The 15347-nt window shown below is 42.6% G+C and overlaps 1 protein-coding gene across 4 annotated transcripts in view; it reads right to left on the bottom strand.

The window, feature by feature from the left end:
• insc (INSC spindle orientation adaptor protein) overlaps positions 1-15347 on the bottom strand; it is a 321619-nt gene that overhangs the window by 132712 nt on the left and 173560 nt on the right. The gene's annotated exons all lie outside the window — the stretch shown is intronic.

Consider the following 15347-nt stretch of genomic DNA (forward strand, 5'->3'; position numbering starts at 1 on the left):
CATTATCCCCGCATGTGATTCCGCGTGCATGTCTACGCCGAAACGAACCATCATCCCCGCATGTGATTCCGCGTGCATGTCTACGCCGAAACGAACCATCATCCCCGCATGTGATTCCGCGTGCATGTCTACGCCGAAACGAACCATCATCCCCGCATGTGATTCCGCGTGCATGTCTACGCCGAAACGAACCATCATCCCCGCATGTGATTCCGCGTGCATGTCTACGCCGAAACGAACCATCATCCCCGCATGTGATTCTGTGTGCATGTCTACGCCGAAACGAACCATCATCCCCGCATGTGATTCCGCGTGCATGTCTACGCCGAAACGAACCATTATCCCCGCATGTGATTCCGCGTGCATGTCTACGCCGAAACGAACCATCATCCCCGCATGTGATTCCGCGTGCATGTCTACGCCGAAACGAACCATCATCCCCGCATGTGATTCCGCGTGCATGTCTACGCCGAAACGAACCATCATCCCCGCATGTGATTCCGCGTGCATGTCTACGCCGAAACGAACCATCATCCCCGCATGTGATTCCGCATGCATGTCTACGCCGAAACGAACCATCATCCCCGGATGTGATTCTGTGTGCATGTCTACGCCGAAACGAACCATCATCCCCGCATGTGATTACGCGTACATGTCTACGCCGAAACGAACCGTCATCCCCGCATGTGATTCCGTGTGCATGTCTACGCCGAAACGAACCATCATCCCCGCATGTGATTCCGCGTGCATGTCTACGCCGAAACGAACCATTATCCCCGCATGTGATTCTGTGTGCATGTCTACGCCGAAACGAACCATCATCCCCGCATGTGATTCCGCGTGCATGTCTACGCCGAAACTAACCATTATCCCCGCATGTGATTCCGCGTGCATGTCTACGCCGAAACGAACCATCATCCCCGGATGTGATTCCACGTGCATGTCTACGCCGAAACGAACCATCATCCCCGGATGTGATTCCGCGTGTATGTCTAAGCCGAAACGAACCATCATCCCCGGATGTGATTCCGCGTGCATGTCTACGCCGAAACGAACCATCATCCCCGCATGTGATTCCGCATGCATGTCTACGCCGAAACGAACCATCATCCCCGCATGTGATTCTGTGTGCATGTCTACGCCGAAACTAACCATTATCCCCGCATGTGATTCCGCGTGCATGTCTACGCCGAAACGAACCATCATCCCCGCATGTGATTCCGCGTGCATGTCTACGCCGAAACGGACCATCATCCCCGCATGTGATTCCACATGCATGTCTACGCCGAAACGAACCATCATCCCTGCATGTGATTCCGCGTGCATGTCTACGCCAAAACGAACCATCATCCCCGCATGTGATTCCGCGTGCATGTCTACGCCGAAACGAACCATCATCCCCGCATGTGATTCAGCGTGCATGTCTACGCCGAAACGAACCATCATCCCCGCATGTGATTCCGCGTGCATGTCTACGCCGAAACGAACCATCATCCCCGGATGTGATTCCGCGTGCATGTCTACGCCGAAACTGACCATCATCCCCGCATGTGATTCCTCTTGCATGTCTACGCCGAAACGAACCATCATCCCTGCATGTGATTCAGCGTGCATGTCTACGCCCGAAACGAACCATTATCCCCGCATGTGATTCCGCGTGCATGTCTACGCTGAAACGAACCATCATCCCCGCATGTGATTCCGCATGCATGTCTACGCCGAAACGAACCGTCATCCCCGCATGTGATTCCGCGTGCATGTCTACGCCGAAACGGACCATCATCCCCGCATGTGATTCCGCGTGCATGTCTACTCTGAAACGAACCATCATCCCCGCATGTGATTCCGCGTGCATGTCTACTCTGAAACGAACCGTCATCCCCGCATGTGATTCCACGTGCATGTCTACGCCGAAACGAACCATCATCCCCGCATGTGATTCCGCGTGCATGTCTACGCCGAAACGAACCATCATCCCCGCATGTGATTCCGCGTGCATGTCTACGCCGAAACGAACCATCATCCCCGCATGTGATTCCGCGTGCATGTCTACGCCGAAACGAACCATCATCCCTGCATGTGATTCCGCGTGCATGTCTACGCCGAAACGAACCATTATCCCCGCATGTGATTCCGCGTGCATGTCTACGCCGAAACGGACCATCATCCCCGCATGTGATTCCGCGTGCATGTCTACGCCGAAACGAACCATCATCCCCGCATGTGATTCCGCGTGCATGTCTACGCCGAAACGAACCGTCATCCCTGCATGTGATTCCGCGTGCATGTCTACGCCGAAACGAACCATCATCCCCGCATGTGATTCCGCGTGCATGTCTACGCCGAAACGAACCATCATCCCCGCATGTGATTCTGTGTGCATGTCTACGCCGAAACGAACCATCATCCCCGCATGTGATTCCACGTGCATGTCTATTCTGAAACGAACCATCATCCCCGCATGTGATTCCGCGTGCATTTCTACGCCGAAACGGACCATCATCCCCGCATGTGATTCCACGTGCATGTCTATTCTGAAACGAACCATCATCCCCGCATGTGATTCTGTGTGCATGTCTACGCCGAAACGGACCATCATCCCCGCATGTGATTCCACGTGCATGTCTACTCTGAAACGAACCATCATCCCCGCATGTGATTCAGCGTGCATGTCTACGCCGAAACGGACCATCATCCCCGCATGTGATTCCGCGTGCATGTCTACGCCGAAACGGACCATCATCCCCGCATGTGATTCCACGTGCATGTCTACGCCGAAACGGACCATCATCCCCGCATGTGATTCAGCGTGCATGTCTACTCTGAAACGAACCATCATCCCTGCATGTGATTCAGCGTGCATGTCTACGCCGAAACGGACCATCATCCCCGCATGTGATTCCACGTGCATGTCTACGCCGAAACGAACCGTCATCCCCGCATGTGATTGAAAAACACGCCAAAAAGCGATTAAGCGTCTTGATAGCACGCTGAACGGAGTACGAATTGGCGTGTCATACATACGCCATTTCATGAGATCAGTCTGGAGTTGGAAACAATGATGAGTGATGCTCAAAATTTACAAAGGGTGAAAAATATAATGGAAAATGATTTTGCAACGTCACTAAATGAGTTTAACCGTCTCAACAATCAAGTTGCAAATCTTTTGACTGAAGATGTTAAAACAATTGATCAAGAGAACTGGTTCAAACCTAAAATGGCAACAATCAGTCTTCCGTTTTCTTCACGTTTAAGGTTAGCTGAGACGACTCGAACCATTTAGAGATGTCTACTAGGGCAAGTGTCAACTGCTGCGCTGCCAGAGCTGGGGTTTAGCAGATAGATGGAGGACTGTATATCTGCATACAGCTGGCAGTTGGCACTTTGGCTATCAGGGAAGTCTTTGATGTACATCATGATCAAGGTTGGAGAAAACATGGAACCAATCGACAAATTAATCAACTATTATTCGGATTGGCATAAATTAAAGAGATCATTGGCCTGGATTTTAAATATATTTCAGTATTAAAAATGTTTCAGTATTTTGAGCTTCCAGTCAGATAGCACTGCGTCATAGCGTAAGCGATTGGATGTAGTTAGTTTTAGTTTGAAGTTAGAGACGTCGGAAGCAACACAGTTTTTTGACAGTGCGTACCATTGTCTATGTATAATTTTATGTTCGTTTTGGAAGTAAACATTTTAAAAGAAGACCGCTTGGTTTGCTCGTGTTTCAAATACTGGTTGTAGTTAGACTGACTTCAAAAAGTGGTACAGAAGAAAAATGAGAAACTAGGTGCCACTACAAGACTCTTGCTCCATGTAGTTACAGGAAAAGTACAATAAAAATACATACACATAATCTAATATCACTGACTCGGAAACCTTTATTTGAAAAACAGCTTAATTCAAAACAGACTTACAACACTTCTTATTCATTTAAAACTGCTTTTTAAAATAAATAAAACACATCTCTGGGAATACATGTAATGCAAGCTCATGTGTTCCTAAAAGTTGGAGCATCAATCAGCAAATAATCGGTTCGCAAGCCCAAACCAGTGTGTGCGGCGTGCTGTTGTTCTGTTTCTGGTCTCGCTAGATCCGGTGTGGTGTTGTAGTTTTAATAACGTTACTAGTTGTTGCAAAAGCATGTGAAAAAACCGACAAAGTTTGCTAGGCGTTAATCTTGCAATAAAAAAATTGCCGCAGTTAAAATGGGTTTGCGTTAACGCCGTTAATAATGTGTTTATATATATATATATATATATATATCCACTCTGGAGAAAACCGTGATGTCATCGTCCAGCTCAGTTCAGTTCTCATATGATGCTGTCAGTGCAGAGATCAATGATATTGATGAATATTAAATGTCCTCAACTAAGCAAGACAAAAGCCTTACCTTCAGGAAACTTCATACAGTGTGTTATGTAAGATCTCTATCTACTCTGCATGTGTGCTTGGCAGTATCGGTAGATGCAACGGTTGGTACACTGAACCTTAGGCAAACACACACACTAGCAGTGTTTAACTTTGGCTGGAAAATGTGCTCAGCTGAAATGCCCAAAATGTAATACATGTAACTCAGAGTTCAAAATGAAAAAAAGTGAAACGATGAAGCTCTGTTTAGTTGTGTTCTCTTTCCACTGCATTGCTGTAATATTCAATAATATGTGTTTAGGAGTTGGAAACTGGAATTACGAGCATTGAAAACTATCAGGATAGCGTATTTTAGCATCTAGTTAGCATAGCATTTATATAGTTATTTAGATTATTTCGTGTAGCCTAGGTAGTTAATTAGCATAGTTGTCAGTATTGTTAGAAGCATAGTTAGTTAGTAGCATAGTATAGCATCAGGATAGTGTAGATGTTTAGCATTAGCTTTATCTGTGTTTAGTACAGTGGTTAGACTGGTACGTAGGTGTAGTGTTGCCGGTTGCAACAGCACTGCTGGACTGCATAACTGTCATAATTAGCGCCAGTGTTTACATGCACTTGTGTGCCAAACGCTGCTCTTCCTGCACGGACTCCACAACCGCCGGCGCGTTTTGCTGGATATATTTTTTCACATAGAGGCAAAATATGCTTAACGTAGGTCAATAGTAATAATAATCCTCTCAGATACTGGCCCCATTCTCTCTTGCTGCTTCGCTAGCATCGTCGGATGCCGATCGCGATGCGGGAGTTAATGCGATGCGACACCACAGTTTGAGCTAGTTCCGAAGTTCACGCGCGTAGCCGCGTACACATCTCTCCCGTTGAAAAAAGAAAGAAAAAAAGTGGGCTCCCCCAAAGAACACGGTAATAGTTTGAACACCACACACACACACACACACACACACACACACACACACACACACACACACACACACACACACACACACACACACACACACACACACACACACACACACACACACACACACACTCTCTCTCTCTCTCTCTCTCTCTCTCTCACACACACGCACACACACACACACTCTCTCTCCCGCACCCAGAGTCCAGCATTCTCAGACCCCTCGTTTTTCGAGACAGCGCCTCCTGCTGTTCGGAAGATCGTATAACACCCGCACACAGAGTCCCGTGTTCTCAGATATTATCTTGTTTTATTTAAAGTTATCCAAATAAATATTTGCGTTCCCTGCTTAATGCATGTGCCAAAAACTGACTAACAAATTACCCAGTGGTTATTTTTTGAGTGTGGGTGTAATTGAAAATTACTGATGGAAGGGACACAATTACAGATTGAACTATCTTCTGAAAAATATTATGTGATATTATATTGCAACAATGTTTTTTTTTATTAAAATTCCAATTTTTCTTTCAGTTCAACCTATAAAGGTCTAATTAACATTCCACGCTAACATTACAAAACCTGTTTTTGATATTTTGAATGCGAAGCAAAACTCAAATAAGAAAACACCAATAATAAACAATTCTGTACTCTATTTAACGATCACCTAAACATCATCTTGCTGTAAACAGGACAAAGCAAAGAAAACAGGAAGAAAGAATTGTGTTAGTGATTTACTTTTCGTCTTCAATTGCATTAAGAAAAACTCCTCGGCTCATTTATAAGTGGCTTTGGGTAAAAGCGTCTGCTAAATGAATAAATGTAAATGCATAAGGTCAAATAATTACTTTCTGGTAGGCGAATGTTCCTTCTTTTTTCATTCTTTTTGCAATCGCTTTGTCAAATTAGGTAGTCTACATAAATTATATAAAGTAAAATTATTAATCCGGCATTAATTCATCAAATTTATAGTTTTAAGAGAAAAGTTCCGATAATTAAAAAAAGGTCAAGCGGTAAATCTGATTAAATAATTAATGATGACATTCTTTGATATTAACACACTTAATGGATTTAATTGGTCTACTTTAATGTCAAGTAATTTTAATAAATTTTTTACAATAAGCTTGTCTACAAAAAGTCCGAGGTTAAAGGCTAACGTTAGCTATCAACAAAGTTTCAGGGAAAAAAGTGAAAACACACATTAACGGCTCAAATTTTGTTACAAACTATCTTTACAAATATTAAATGGACTATTCATATGTTGGTGTATCGATGAGCTATAAAGTAGTGGTGGTGAAAAAAATCGATTATTGATTAATCGCGAGTATGTTATGGACGAGTATGAATCGATTATTACATTTTCAAAACATTTTTTGCATTATTTTATTTAGTACAAAATGTTATACCGGAAGTTGAACGCCACGAGCGCGCCCAGTTCCAGTTAGCAAGCGCGCGTAACGGCAGCCAGAGCGAGTGAGAGCAGGTGTGTGTAAAATGGAAGAACCAGGAACGAGCAACCAACCGATCCAGCCAGCTCCATCTGGGCTCAAAGCAAGCGTGTGGATTCATTTTGGTTTTCATGGCAGGAGCTCGAAACATGTTGATAGAACGCATGCCATCTGTCGACATTGCCACACTAAACTGAAGTACTGCGGCAATACGAGCAACTTGAGGGCGCACATTTCCCGCTTTCATCCAGAGGCGGCAGGGTGGATTAAAGACGACCGCCTGAAGCCCATCACCCCACCGGGTCAGCGCACTCTCCACGATATGACAAAATTGGCCCCGGGCTCGGAGAGAGCAAAGAAAATCACAACGTCAATATCTTATTTTATAGCTAAAGATATGAGGCCATACAGTGTGGTTGAAAACCAAGGCTTCTGCTACATGGTCCACAGTATGGAGCCAAGGTATGTGATACCATCCCGGAGCTTTTTTACACACGAGTCGATTCCTATTCTTCACAAGGAGACAAAGTTTTTAGTGCAAGTGTCCCTGAAGTCTGCTCCCAGGGTAGCAATAACTTGCGATGCCTGGACTCCAGAGCCACCGTCTCATATGTGACCGTTACAGCTCATCATGTCAACAGTGAGTGGAAGCTACTTTCACACACGCTTCTGACGAGAGCTATGGATGATAGCCACACGGGCGCTAATATGTGCGAGTTTCTCGAAGCTGTGGCGGACGAGTGGGGGATAGAGACACACGACCTGGTTCTCGTCACCGACAACGCTTCAAATATGAACGTGGCTGCAGAGCTTGGCAACTTTCTACATGTCCGTTGTTACGCTCACACCCTGAACCTCGTCTGCCAACGAGCGCTGAAGTTGCCCGCTGTAGCCCGACTGTTGGGTCGAGTCAGACGGATCGCCGCCTTCTTCCACCGCAGCACCACAGCAGTCATGTGCTGGAACAAAAGCAGACCCTACGCGGTAAGCAAACGGCTTAAAATGTATTTTAAAAAATTAAATATTTCCCTTTGTAATAGAAGTGAATCTATTTAAACGGTTGCATTCAAAGCAAGCTTTTTATTAGTTTCTAAATTACCAGTAGGCTATTTAAAAATATAACTCCTTATAGGCTACTAGTAATTAGCTTTTCTTCTTTTTTAATTGTACCAGAACTGCCTGAACACAAACTGAAGACGGATGCTCCAACACGGGGGAATAGTGGCTTTGACATGGTTGATCGGTTCCTTGACCAGCAGCCGGCCATCTGCGCTCCTCTCACCTCAAGTAAGTATGGGATTTAAGATTTAATCAGACCTAGTAGCAAGCCAAGGTGTGAAACATATTTTAGTTAATTGAAAAAAAAAAAAAAATAGACTTTAGAATAAAAATATTATAAAAATATGAAATTGTGTACACACAAAACTAACTAAAAAAAAATAATAATACAGAAAATGTCTTTAGTTTTGTTTGTCAATTTGACACGGCAGTCTTGAGGAGGCACTGGTGCATGTGTTTGAGATTTAGTCTAAATGACTGAGTCGTTGTGTTGGCGTGAAGGGAGAACTCTTATAGCATACAGTGTTAATTCCTTTATTTGAACTTTTCCTGTTCTCAATTCCCATCATCCTTCAGGTGAGGACAGGTGCGCATGACATCTGCACACTGAGTGAGGGAGACGTGTCCGGCGCTGAACACCTTGTGAAGACCCTCAAGCCCACGAAATTGGCCACCACCACAACGTCTGAGGAAAGCATGCCTACTCTCTCGATCATCGCCCCACTACACACACAGCTCCTGGCCGACTTCACCCCTGCACCAGAGGATGATCCGATGACCCGGGAAATCAAGCATGCCATCCGGGAAGATTTGAGGAAGAGATACACATCTACAAAAGAGAGGCACACACTCCATACAGCATCTTGCCTGGATCCTCGCTTTAAAGCTCTCCCATTCCTTTCAGAGGATGAAAAAGTGGAGACGTACAGCAGAGTGACTAGTGAGTGGTGGAGCACCACCCGTCATGTGTGTCCTCTCCTAGCTAAGCTGGCCAAACGATATTCATGTCTCCCCGGTACGAGCGTTGCTGCAGAGAGAGTGTTCTCCACTGCGGGAGACATCGTGTCAGCACCACGGAGCACACTCACGCCACAACATGTGGACCAGCTGGTCTTCCTCCATGAGAATCTGGTCATTCCAGAGCTATGAATGTTTAGTGCAACTTGATTACTCACAAGTTAGTGTGTTGCACTTTGGCACTGTGTTCTACAGTGCAGTATATAAGCTGAAGCTACAGTAAGTTGTTCAAAAATGTCCATTTTGTCTTCTTAATGATGGAGAAAGGTGGAGAAAAAACATTTTACCTTGACATGTTTCGACTGCAACCTGCAGTCTTCCTCAACCTGAACACCTTGTCTTTCTAGAAGAAAATTGTCCAATTTCTACAGTATGTTGGTTCTGATCTACTTCCTAAAGTGAAGTCAAGTCAAGTCACCTTTATTTATATAGCGCTTTTTACAATACAGATTGTATCAAAGCAGCTTCACAGTGATTACATGAAAATAATACAAAAAACAATTTCATCATCGTCCACCTTTAAGGCAGATCTATAATATTGTTGAATATTAAATGTCCCCAACTAAGCAAGCCAGAAGGCAAGGCAACAGCGGCAAGGAACCAAAACTCCATCAGGGACAGAATGGAGAAAAAACCTTGGGAGAACCCAGGCTCAGTCGGGGGCCAGTTCTCCTCTGGCCAATGAGTGAACAGTGTATGAAGTTCAGAATGAATCAGAGTATTTGTCCAGTTCCGGTTGGTTGAAGTCGGAGTGAAGAGGAGGAGAGACCAAAAGGAAATAAAGGACTAAAGGAAATAAGCCTTTCATTTATTTGTTATTGTTTAGTTCAACTTGATGAGTCACAACACAATGTGATGTTTTCATTTCTGTGTTCTACAGAACATAAGCTACATACAAATAATTCTGAAGTTATAACTACACGACACAGAAAGTGCTTTGAGTTGTTGTTACTCAATGAAAGAGTACTGGCGTCTTTATTCCATGTGGAACACACAACGTATCTCCATTACAACTCTCTTTCTTTAGCAGATGCACGTCTTATACAACACATTACTGCCACCTGCTGCAGTCAATCAGTACTCATTACATCCCTTTTCCACTTTTTTTAATCTTTTTTTTATCTTTTTTTATCTTTTTTTTAATCTTTTTTTAAAATCTTTTTTAAAATCATCATTTTTTTTCATTTACTATAAGTCCATTCGAACAGGTGGTTTTCGAATTCGATTAGATCTCCGTAAGACATGAATGTCAGTCTTTGGTACAGATAAATCAAGTTCAGGAATTTGGCCTGCAGAACAGGAAGATAACACTTCACGTTGCAGATCAACAGAGGGCATTTCACAAGACTGCATTTCTGGGGACAGCGTCTCCAAGGTTGGCTCATCCAAAGGACATTTCTCTGCAGTCTTAAGCAAACTCTGTCGATTTCTCCGTAAGGTCTCATCTTCTGTTTGAACAAGATATGATCTTGGATTTACCTCTTTTAGGACAGTAGCTTTCCTTCTCCATCCAGTAGGCTCTTCAACTCTAACTACATCTCGTTCAGAAAGAGGTTTCAGTTGCCGAGCTCCCTTGTCATAGTATTCTTTCTGCTTCTCTTTAAGGTGTTGCATCTCTTTCAATGACAAACTGTTGTTTTCTGTTTTCAGGGATAATTTTGGCAGTGTGTCAAGCAGTTTACGATTCCTCAATAACTCAGCCGGAGAGAATCCACAACTGAGGGGAGAGGAACGGTAACTTATTACACAATTTGTACCCCTTTTTCTGCTTTACCGTTTGCCTTTGGATAAAGGGGGCTTGTAGTAGTATGCATAAAGCCATACTGTTCTGCAAACAGCCTGAATTCACGACTATTATACTGAGGACCATTGTCACTTTGCACAATATGAGGAATTCCATGCCTTGCAAAAATGCATTTCATGCGTGGAATCATGTCATTTGATGTTGTATGACGAAGGTGTTCAACTTCAGGATAATTGGAATAATAATCGATAACCACCAAATAATCCTTACCATTCAACTGGAAAAGGTCAGTTCCTACTTTTTGCCACGGTTCAGTAGGATGAGCCGCTATCATCATAGGTTCTTTAGCCAGTTTATAATGATGACTCAGACAGACCTCACACTGACTGATGAATTTCTCAATGTGCACATTAATTCCAGGCCAAAAAACAGCTTGTCTAGCTCTTCTCTTGCATTTTTCGATACCAAGATGCCCCTCATGAATTCGATGAAGCATGTCTTGCATTGACACTGGAATGACAATTCTGTTTTCTCTCAACATGCCCTCAACCACACTCAGTTCTGCCCTTAATGGAAAGTACTGTGGACACTTGCCTTTGATCCATCCATGACGAAGATGTGCAATAACCCTCTGTAGTTCAGCGTCCTTTGCAGTTTCCTCCGCAATCAGTCTTAACATCTCATCTGAGACTGGTAGAGATGAAACCACCATACTTACATGTCTCTCAACTTCGTCCATATTGCTGATCTCTGAAGCTACTGGTGCTCGAGATATCAGCCACAATGATATACTTTCCAGGGGTATACACTAGACTCAGATCATATCTTTGTAATTTCATCATCATGCGTTGAATTCTAGGTGACATATCATTTAAATTCTTTTGGATGCTAGATATTAATGGTTTATGATCCGTCTCTACCGTAAACGTAGGTAATCCATAAACATATCCATAGAATTTATCACAGCCAAATACTAAACCCAAGGTCTCTTTTTCTATTTGAGAATAGCGTCTGTCCTAGATCGAGAAGCATAGGCCACGGGTCTCCAGGAATCCCCTATGGCCTGAAGAAGCACCGCCCCCAATCCATCCTGAGAGGCGTCTGTAGAGATCTTAGTTAGACGTGTGTGCTGGACGGGCTCAGTAGTAAGAATCTCCTTTAACCTCTTCCATTCTTGATCATGGACTGAAGCCCACACAAACTCTTGATCATTTTGTAACAACTTTCTCATATGGGTGGTTTTGGCAGAAATTTTCCTAGGAAGTTTACCATTCCCAAAGCACGCAGAATTCCCTTCTTGTCACTAGGTGGAGGCATATCAAGGAGGGCTTGTACTTTTGTGTGGCTCCACACCTTTTGCAGACAGCTTGTCACCTAAGAATGTTACCTCTGTGACTCCAAATTGACACTTTTTCTGATTGAGCTTTAAATCATGTGCTCGAACTCTTTCCATCACTTTTATTAGTCGCTGATTATGTTGTTGAAGAGTGAACCCCCACACCACAATATCATCGATATATACTCGAACACCCTCTAGACCTTCAATAAGGGTTTCCATGGCTCGACTTGATACACTCTTTTAACCAAACGCAGGTCTTCACAAGCTTGATCTCCGAGAAGGGATTCATGGCCATTGGGAACTACAACAAACATCACATTTTTCACATTTCCTTTTACTTGTATCTTTAATCGACATACTCCTTTTGTTTCAATTGGTTGTCCATTATAGGCTTTGAGGGGAACTGTACATTTTTTAATTCAAGGTTTTTCTTTCAATGCTTTCACGTCTCTGATGTTAATTAAATTAACTTTTGCAGCCGTATCTAATTTAAAAGGCAATCTTTCTTTCATGCACAGCAGCTCCTTGTCCAATAGCAACTACATACAACTCGAACTGCTGTTTGAAAGTCCTCCAATTTGCATCAACATTTCCACACAACTTCAACGACCCCGGTGATTTAATGGCATCCATTGTGCTTTTCAGACCCCACTCACGATGTATTGTTCACGAGACAACAAATAAAGATGAAAAGAATGGCTGGTACTGGCATCTTTATTCCATGTGGAACACCCAACATATCTCCATTACAACTCTCTTTCTTTAGCTGATGCACTTCGTCTTATACAACACATTACTGCCACCTGCTGCAGTCAATCAGTACTCATTACATCAACCACTTACTATTAATGATGTGTTGGATCAGTCACGCTATTAAAGCAAAGCGGAGTCCCTATAACAGTGCAATTTGTAGATGTTAAGTCTTCGAGAAAATGTTTTAGGAGTTGCAAACTTGTAGTTTTGTTCCTTTCTCTCTCACAAACACAACACATCAGTTACACCTTCTTTAATTCTTCATAGCAGGTGCACAAATCCTATTCTACAAATTATGAAACTCATAGGCTTTTTGTTGAGAACAGTACAATTTTGGCCAATCATACACATATCTTCGTGTATGATTTTGTGAATCATACTGTTCGGCTATTCTCATAGCTAGCACGCAATTATTGTTTAAAGGTCCCATGACATGGGGTTATTATATTATTTTATAATGTGTCCTGGGTTGCCCTTATAATGTTAGTATGTTTTTTAGATAGAAAATAGTTATAATTTAGAAACAAAAGGCATTTTTCCTAGCCCAGTTTTAGCCTCTGATTTGAACGCTCTGTTTGAAGGGGCGTGTCTGTGTGAGACTTCGGTGTAACCGGCCACTGCTGTGATTGGCTGACATGCTTGCATATGAAATAGCTACTTATTACATGTGAAACTCTCTCGAATACTTTTACTACAGTTCTTATACGTTTTTACTATTACAGCTATCGAGATTAACAAATCGTCAGAAGTTTTTAAGTATTTAGATCTATTCCCATCACATTAAATGTTGCCGTAATGAGCATTGAGCAGATGACAGTCTGTTGTTGATCGCGAGAATGAAGATCTTATCATTGCAACGCAGTTTCTGCACTCTCTCTGCTTTCACCAATGCAAACACGAGGATGTAAATACAGTAAGAGCTTCATGTGCAGTGTAACGAGCGTCATTGATTTCATAACGAGTGTAGAGGTTTGAAATCTTGATATGTGCAATGGCTTACACTAATAACTATCTAACATTATTCCAAGCAGCTAGTCCCATTTGCAGTGTTCATTGCCAGCCCAGCAATCCAGTTCAATAAATCCACTTCAGAAACGTTGTTGAAATAAAAGATGAAAATCTCCGGTTTTTATTCCTTGGTTTCTGATTTACAAAAGAGAATGTGAGCTGACTAATACACTTATTCTAATTGTTAATGAAAATAAAAGATTCAGAAGAAGTAGCTATAAGTTAGCAGTTAGCAGATAAGAAAACCATTTGCTTCCACAGCTCTCAAGATCAGAATCGCATTCTGCGAATCAACGTAATGTAGCCGGAGTATGCCTACTCTTAAAGAGGCAGTATACTATTTTACCAAATCCTATAAGCACATGAATTCTAGTATGCTTTTAACCTTTTAAGTATTATTTAACATTTTGTAACCATTACATGAACTTGTAAATACAATTATTTACCTGTTTAACATTCATTCTTATTCACATTGCTATGAATTGTACTTTGGCCTCTACAACGAGTTTGGCAAGTGTCCAGATAAACTCGATCGCAGTGTCCATGAGAAAATGAGCTAGGAAGTAGGAACGCGTGTGCGCGATTCCTACAAAGATTGTTCTTTGATCGCTTTCTGTATATAATTTATTCACAATTTAAATACGATTATTTTCATCCTTTTAAAAGAAACGATGTGAAGTTGATATTTTAGTCACTGGCTTGACTTACTGAGGCATAAACAGCAGTATTGAACGATTTGAGAGAAAGATTACCTGTCTGAACTTGAACAATTACACATCAGAAAGTGTTGCTTGCTTGGTAACGTTAGCTCGATCGATTTATTTTCAGACGTTCGTCGAGGCCAGCTCTGTATTGACCCAAGTTCAGGAAACAGTCGTCGGTGAAATGTTTGCCGCAGACATGCAAAACTTTGGGGAGTTGTGTCGGCGCATTTCCAGAGGAAATGAAATGAATCCACTGGTTCTTCTGGGGCTTGGATGAAGTAACTAAAAAAAGGCTTCGGTGTTCATTTGTACATCCAATTATTGAGCAATTATTATGCTTCGCTCGCTCAAACACCATGATATCTCCCGTGGACAAACTAAAATCGCGCGCACGCGTTCCTACTTCCTAGCTCATTTTCTCATGGACTGGAAATATTTGTAGCTACCCCACTTGTATGATGATCAAATTACTCCTTAAACTGATGTTTCCATTAGCGTTTTATTCGTGACACTCATGTAGACACCGTAAGAGCTACAGCAAAAACACAAACAATAAAAACAAACACTGTCACTCCAACACATTAACCAACATCACAATAAAACGATACAATTACAAAAAGTAATAAACATCAAACTTAGTTTTACCTTATAACCCTCAAGTGGGATGCACAAAACTTCATGTGGGGGAATAAAAACGTCATGAATTACAAGCTGCGTCCTTCACAAAAGTGTGCGCACATACACATAGCGGAAATAGAGCGCGCTTTATACACATGTTGGTGCACGTTAAGGCCGTATCATAATAAAAGTCCTTCAAAATAATTATACATAAATCGGTACAGACCTTGCAAATTAACAATCATTTACACTCCCACTAAATCATGAGTTATAAACAAATGTGTTACAAAGGTTGCGCAAAGGCGCCATCTAGTGGCCATTAGTGGATGCGCCGGAAGCGATCGCTCACGCGAAATGCGCGTGAAATGCG

Source organism: Phoxinus phoxinus (genome assembly GCF_949152265.1).
Source record: "Phoxinus phoxinus genome assembly, chromosome: 25".
NCBI classification, from domain to species: Eukaryota; Metazoa; Chordata; class Actinopteri; order Cypriniformes; family Leuciscidae; genus Phoxinus; species Phoxinus phoxinus.